Source organism: Rhincodon typus, chromosome 6, assembly GCF_021869965.1.
Source record: "Rhincodon typus isolate 14 chromosome 6, sRhiTyp1.1, whole genome shotgun sequence".
NCBI lineage: Eukaryota > Metazoa > Chordata > Chondrichthyes > Orectolobiformes > Rhincodontidae > Rhincodon > Rhincodon typus.
Genome location: NC_063337.1, coordinates 22,696,550 through 22,704,286, shown reverse-complemented (window position 1 = coordinate 22,704,286; position 7,737 = coordinate 22,696,550). Strand labels below are relative to the sequence as shown.

Sequence of the window (7,737 nt, the reverse complement as noted above, 5' to 3'; positions counted from 1 at the left end):
ATCCGAAAAGTCAGCCTTCCTGCTCCTCTGATGCTGCTTGGCCTGCTGTGTTCATCCAGCTCTACACCTTGTTATGCATGGACTTTTAGCCTAGTTAACTTTGATGGGCCCCTTTTGTACCGATAAAAAAACCCAAATGTCAAGAACAAATAAGGATTTGCGGCATAAAGACAGAAAACACTCAAGAAACTCAGCAGGTCCGGTACTATCTGTGGAGAGCAAAACAGTCAATGTTTCAAGCCCAGGATTACACTTCCTCAGAAGTGTGGCATTCAGTGCTGCTACAACACAGCAAGAAGGCACATAATAATGCATTTCTGTAATATAAACAGTATTTCATGATGCCCACAATATACGAGAATTGGTTATATCGAAACTCATATCTAACATTAAGTGAGAGCAAAGAATTCTGCCAACAACACCTCATTTGGACCTCTCCTCTACAACCATTACCATTTCCTTTTATTTGATTACACCTGCAATGTAATTTCCGTTGCCTGACCTGACCTGATAGTATAAAACCCAGCACTTATCCACCCCTGTGGAAAGAAAACAAAATTAATGTTTCAGCTCCAGTGACCCTTCTACAGAACACTTTTCCAATTCTCTTCAGTTTCAGAGTCATAGAATCCCTACAGCATGGAAACAGGCCCTTCGGCCAAACAAGTCCACACTGACCCTCTGAAGAGCATCCCACCCAGCGCTAACCCCCTACCCTTTCCCCTGTAGCCCTGTATTTCCCATGACTAACACACTTAAATCTACAGATCCCTGAACACTACTGGCAATTTAGCATGGCCTATCCACTTAAGCTGCACGTCTTTGGATTGTGGGAGGAAACCGGAGCACCCAGCAGAAACCCACGCAGACATGGGGAGAATGTGCAAGCTCCACACAAACAGTTGCCCGAGGGTGGAATCGAACCTGGGTCCCTGGCACTGTGAGGCAGCAGTGCTAACCACTGAGTCACTCTGCCACTATACTGGATTCAAAATGTTAATTCAATTTCTCTCTCCACAGATGCTGCCAGACCTGCTGAGATTCACCAGCACTCTTTATATTTATTTCAGAATTCCTGCATCCACAGCGCTTGGCTTTTGAAAAAAAAAATTAGGAGTAGCCTAGATTTGGGCAAGGTACACAGAAGAATTGGTCCCAATCTATTTCTTGTCCCTGCCCACCTGTCTTATTTAAAAACGATTGCAAGCCAGGATACCCAAGTACATTGTTTAATCACCATCATAATTTCTTTGTCTGAAAGCAGATGCTTGGCGATTATTTGCCAACACAAGGCTAAACAGAAGCTGTGATTTATCTTTTAAGCTACAGGGAAGATGAGGAGGCAAGTTCCAGGTCGATCTCAGATGTAACAGGAATTGAACCCCAAGCTTTGCCAATCATTTTAACCATGTTAATTGTCAAGACAGCTGAGCTAACCAGATTTCCAATCTGCACAGACTCTTGTTTAAAGTGTTACAGAACTATAACAGTTTTAATTCTGAGAACCCTGTTCAACAAATATTTTTTGAAAGATCTTCTTTTACTCACGGTTGCATATATTTTAGTGTACCAGGTGTTCTAATCTTTTAAAAGGTTTCTTCATTACTGGATGATTGAACATTTCCCATAATTAAAACAATCCCATTCCATTTGCAGCCTGTTATTTGCAAAGGCTTTAACAAATCCATACTTGTGAGGCAACAGACAAAACAGTGTCTCTAGTGAAATGCCCCATATTTTTCTTTTTTAAAATCTGGCAATGTTGTCTAGCGTTTCTGGCTTACAAACCAGACAGATTTCTGCAGAAGGGCTAATTGCAGGGGTACTGAAACCAGCAACAGCCTGAAAGCTGACTATAATTGTCACCATAAGAATATTCTGATATGTTGCAAAGACTCAATCTAGAACACATCTCTGAAACTGTTCCAAAACATGTTTATTGTGAAAATTACGAAATGTTCACGTGGCAGCCACCAACTGTGATATCCCAGTAATTGGCTTCCTTAGTCCAGAAATTTCCAATTACATTGGCCCCTTTAATTTTTTGACTGAACACTGATTCATTTATACAGGCCCAACTGCTTGTGTATTTGAAAGTGTTTTGACATCACGTCATTACAAGAGCAAAGTATTCTCAGCTGCAGTCAAAAAGGATAATGGCGTGAACCTCTACAGCCAATCAACTGCCAGCTATTCCCTAGGATGATTTAAATGAATTCCAATGTAAATTCCTGTTTAACACCCATGCATGCAAGTACTGTAGTCAAAATGTTAATATGGATACAAATTTACTTACAACTTTCACCTGTAAACTTAAAGATAACATTTTGATCAGTCAATCGGAATCAAAAACAGTCATCCAACTTGAAGGTATATATTTTGAAAGTTCTATAGTTAATACTGAAGTGGGTAGGATATAATCTGCTTATTGACTTTGATGAAGTATTTTTAAATTGGTTGATGTTGTGTAAATCCTACAATAATAAAGTTGGACAGTGCAGACACATTACTGATGCAATGCTTTGCATTTTGTGTTGGTTCCCACCTGAAACAGCATGTTCTGATTACTTCGTTGAAATATCATGTTGCCTGCAAAGACAACTTAATGTTGCAACGGATGTATCTCAGCTGCACTAAGAACAGCCTCTTTGTTTTTATCCCCACTCTCCTTTATCATATCATTAAAAGAGACTTCTTTAAAGCAGCAGAGACCAGAGCATAACTGATAATGTTGGACAAATCATACTTGTGAGTTTACTAGAAGCAAGTTGTAAAACAGTCATTAACTCACTTCAAACTTCGAAATAAATGTAATAGGCAACAAAATCTTAAATGGACCACAGAGGATGGCTAACTGACATTAATGCAGTTTTCTCATCATCGTTTGGCGGTTTTTTTTCTCTATTTTCCTTTTGTCTACACCATAAACTTGTCAGAGAGACTTTCTCAAGATACAGTGAGAAACAGTATGCTGGCAGAAGTAAACCAATCATGCAAACCAGTAATAAAGGCCCGACAGTTTTCACTTTCCTCATGAATGCTGGAACTGTCACTCTACACCACAATTTGTTGTTTCTTTATAGCACGACAAATGAAAGAATAACCAGAATAATATCAATAACTAGCAGGAGATCAGATATCTCTGGCAGGATACTTGGAGATTACAACCTCACAATAAATATCATCTGTATTTAGACACCTCCTCTACACAGGAAAAAAACCCCAAGGCATGTCAAGAGAGCATTATTTAAAAAAAAGTGACACTGACTCACATCAAGTGATATTGGGACAGATGATGTTATCTGATATCATCGGAATGGTGATAGACTGGAAAGGAAGGAGGTGCAATACAACCAGGGTGTCTTTGTACACCAGTCGCTGAAAGTAAACATGAGGTACAACAGGTGGTGAAGGCGACAAGTGGTATGTCACCCTTATGGTGATAGGACTCAAGCACAGAATCATGGATGTCTAGCTGCAATTGCATAAGGTCTTGATGAACCCACATCTGGAATGCTGTGGTTTCCTTACCTGAGAAAGGATCTTCTGTTTATGAAGGAAGTGAAAGGTTTACCAGACTGATTATTTGGATGGCAGGACTAACGTATGAAGAGAGACTTGTTAGGACTGTGCTCACTGGAGTTTAGATGAGTTGCGGGGATGGGGCGGGGGCGGGGGCGGGGTTGTGAATCTCATGAAATCTGTAAAATTCTAACAGGGCTAGACAGGATATGTTCCACATGACAGGGGAGCCTAGAACCAGGTCACAAATTAACAAGATGGTTAGACCATCTAAAACTGAATTGAGGAGAAATTTCTTCACATAGAGAGGGCAACCAAATTGGCTGGCAGCTCTGGAGGGTAGGACCTCTTCCCCAGTAAGGCGTGGCAATCCAACCTTCCAGCACTTCAGCCCACTTGCTGTGAGATAGGTTTCTCTCTGGTTTATTGGCTCACTGCCGACTTCCTTATAATTTTCTGCCCTATCTTTTCAAATCCTGCCTCACTTTCTAACTATGGAATTCTCTGCGGAATTCTCTGCCACAGAAGACAGTTAAAGCCAAAACACAATGTTTTCAAAACGAAGTTAGATATAGTTCTTACGACCAAAGGAGGTAAATCAGAAAGGCTAATAGAAGCAGCAGGTGATCAGGGAGGCTAATGAAATGTTGGCCCTTAATTCAACAGGGTTGAAGTATAAGAGTTGAGAAGTCTTACCGCAACTGTACAAAGTTCTGGTGAGACCACATCTGGGGCATTGTGGGAAAGGGCGGCAGGATTTGAAAAGGCAGGATATAAAATCACAAGGAAGTCAGCAGTGAGCCAACAAATCAGAAAGAAACCTATCCCACAGCTGAAGTGCTGTAAAGTTGGATTGCCACGCCCTACTGGGGAAGAAGTCTCATCCTCCAAATCTGCCAGCCAACTTGACTGGCCAGTTGCACTAACAGTTAATAGGAGTGGCAGACTTCAGTAGTGGGCACTGCGAGGACTGCCTCACACAGGAGACCTGATGGATCTCGGAGTGAAGGTGTTGGGTGGGCAGTGTTTGCCTACTTTAGGGGCAGGGGTAATGAGGTCCTTGTAAGGTGGGGTTCCCAGAAAGAAAAACCAGTAAAACTGGTGAATAAAACATACTGACTCCTCTTGTTTACTTCAAAACAGAGCTGCAAGATCCATCAGGTCTCCTGCATGAGCTTATCTGCAGAATACCACATTATGTTTTCCCCTTTGGAATGTACAGATGGATTGGAAGAGGGCAAATACTGTCTTGTCAAGGGACAAAGGGCACCCATCCATAGATTGCAAGCCCTCCTCCTTTTCCACAGTTTTGAAATCTTTTTCAAAACAAAAACAGACTGCTCATGCAAAACAGAGACAACAAGGTGCAGTGCTGGATGAACACAGCAGGCCTCTGCTCATGCAAACATTGGCAGGGAAATATTAGCAAGCTAAACTGAGCCTTAATTATTTATTTACACGGTGGGTAAGCTGCTGATTGCAGTGCCTACCCACCCTCTGTATTATGAGTGTGACCAGGAAAGCATGCCACCTGACCTATTTGGCATGTTGTCAAGGTGAAAACACATTGACAGGGACATATAATATCCAGCACAAGGATGAGAATTTTAAAATCGATGTGTTCCTTTTTTGGGAGCAGGGTGGTTATGGGCGAAGAGAATTTGGCAGCAGAGTTGGGTGTCTGTGTGTGTGTGAAAGGGGGTTGTTAAGAAACAGACCTGGGTATGCTGGAAAAGTCACGTTCAGAGGTTACAAAGACAAATGAGGCTTTCAGCATCCCAACAGTTGAGGCCGTAATGAGTTACGCAGTGTTACAAAGGTAGAAGTAGGTGTTCTTAATAATGGGGTTAAATGTGTTTGGAAGCTCGGCTTGGTGGCAAATACAGCATGAATTTGCAAAGAGGTTGATTTAAACTCAGACAGAGACAAGGGAAGGAAACTAAATCAACGGTCAGGAAATAGAATTTGCCATGGGAACTGAAGACAAAGGCCTCTGTTTTTCCAATGTTTAAGTGAGGGAAATTTCTATTCATCTGGTATTGTACATCAGGCAAGTGGTTAGACAATTTACAAATGGGGCAGGAGGTCAAGTAAAGTGGTGGTTAGGTACAGCTAGGTGTTGTAAGCCTACATGTAGAAACTGCCATATGTTTTCAGATGATGTCACCAAGGGCACCATGTGGATGTAAAATAGGATGGGGCTGATGAGAGATCCTAGGAGATAGCAAAGGTAGCCACTTGGGGCAGGGAACAGAAATCATTGGCAGGTCTTCCTACAAGTGGATAGGTAAGAATAGAATCAAACAAGTAGTTTGATGACAATCAAGATGCTTTGCGTGAGTATGGTTTGGTCAATCATGCCAAAAGGCTCCAGATAGATTGAGGAGAGTGAAGAGGATTGTTTTCCACTGTCACAGTTACACAGGCTATCATTGTGACTTGATACAAGCTGCTTCAGTACTGTAGTAGAGGCCACCGCTGTAGTGACATTCCTGACAAGTATTGGAACTGACATTCATAATAGTGATGTGGCACCATTTCATTTCAGAGATCTGTTATAATACTTTTAACGTGTATCTTCACTGTGGCAGCAATTTCCTTTTTAGGGTTAACGCATGTAATCCTACTGAACCATTACACCCTAAAGGAAAAACAGTAAGTCGTACATTAAATCTAATCAAATGATTAATTACTTTAAAACATCAGTATTCAAGATGTTTCTGTACCAAATTTGTTTCACTGGTTTACAAATTAAAATACCAAGTCTGAACAAAAGATTACTATATCTTACCAATTCTATAATCCATTTATAGTGCACAATTTGGCAAGACAACTTAATTTACTACCATTTCTAACTCTGGTACATTTTCTTTCCAGCAATTATTTCACTTAACTTTGAATTACAGCAGGTTTCAAACAACAGGCATTTATTTTACCTAAATTCGATTAACAGCGTGGTCCAAACAGCTATCCAAACCATTTTGTAGTGGCAGGTCAGAGTTCTGTACGTTTCATTTTAAAACAAGGGAATCCACACGCAGACTTTGCATGATCAAAGTCTCATTTTCTCTTGAACAGTCAGCGTAGGACAAGATTTGCAAACAAGGCAGACAGCAGCCATTTTCTCTTGGGCTGCTACACTGAACAAACTAGATTTGAAGTGCTTGATAAGCGGCTGTTCTCTTCCGTGCCTGCAGCAATCAGGAGGAAAACAACCAATCAACCACAAACAGGTAGCAACCACAGCCATTTTTGTCCTGGCCTGCCTCTCTTGCAGCATTCACAGCAGAACAGCAGTTAGAGGCGGGGGAGAGGGGGATGGGATGCTGCAAAAGGAGATCAGTTTCCATTCCACTGAGTCCTGCCTCATAGTTTGTTTAAAAGAAAACAAAAAGACGGCTACCGTTTTAGAAAATACACGAGCTTTTTAATACAAAGAAAATAAAAATGGGGGAAGGATTTACACTACATAATACGCATATTTGATGCTCCCGTCTTCAATCTCAAATACTTTTATGCCATCTTTGTGGGCAATATGCACAATATTCTGCTGGCTTCAGAAGACAGTTAATTCCAATTACATTCTCACCTGATTAAGGATAATTCTTATTCCAGTATATCACTATATTAAATGACTTCCCATTTATGCTAAGTACGAGATCTTTCCCCCAAACATTCAAATACTATATAGCTGTATCCTGACTTCAGCATAAAATAGCCCCTAATTAGTTTATATTTAGTTCTCATGGCACAAGTCAACCCCACTATCAAAATATCACCCACAGACTGCAGTAAGTACTTTTAAAAGGCATGGAATTAGTGATGTGCAAGAAGAAAGATACAACAGCCTGATTATCAATGAATGGCACACAGTATTGTATATTACGTAATTTTTCTTAATTTATTAAATCCAGTGCCATCACAAACAATACTATCTCGACCAGACTGCTTCTGGTAATAGTCTTAATTTATTCCCATAAATTATTACAGCCATTACAATCTTCTCCCTCTAGTTCAACATGTTCTCAGAATAAAATCCTGCTATTTTCAAGACAGTCTGATCACTTTGCTTAAATACCAGAGACAACACTGAACATTATACTGAAAACAAGGTCCCTGCAGCAGATAATGTCACTCCTGCTGCCCTTGAAGCAAGGTCACTGTTGTCAATGTGGGTAAACATAACAACCTGTTTGCACTTAGTAAGAAAGCACC

The 7,737-nt window shown here is 40.7% G+C and overlaps 1 protein-coding gene across 1 annotated transcript in view; it reads right to left on the bottom strand.

Annotated features, from left to right (window-relative positions):
* The window catches only part of LOC109910632 (F-box-like/WD repeat-containing protein TBL1X), a 446,017-nt gene extending 439,233 nt beyond the window's left edge, over positions 1 to 6,784 (bottom strand). The window contains exon 1 of the mRNA XM_048597767.1: positions 6,459 to 6,784. The gene's annotated coding sequence lies outside the window, so the exon portion shown is untranslated. The remainder of the gene's footprint in view (positions 1 to 6,458) is intronic.
* Between the last annotated feature and the right edge of the window lie 953 nt (positions 6,785 to 7,737).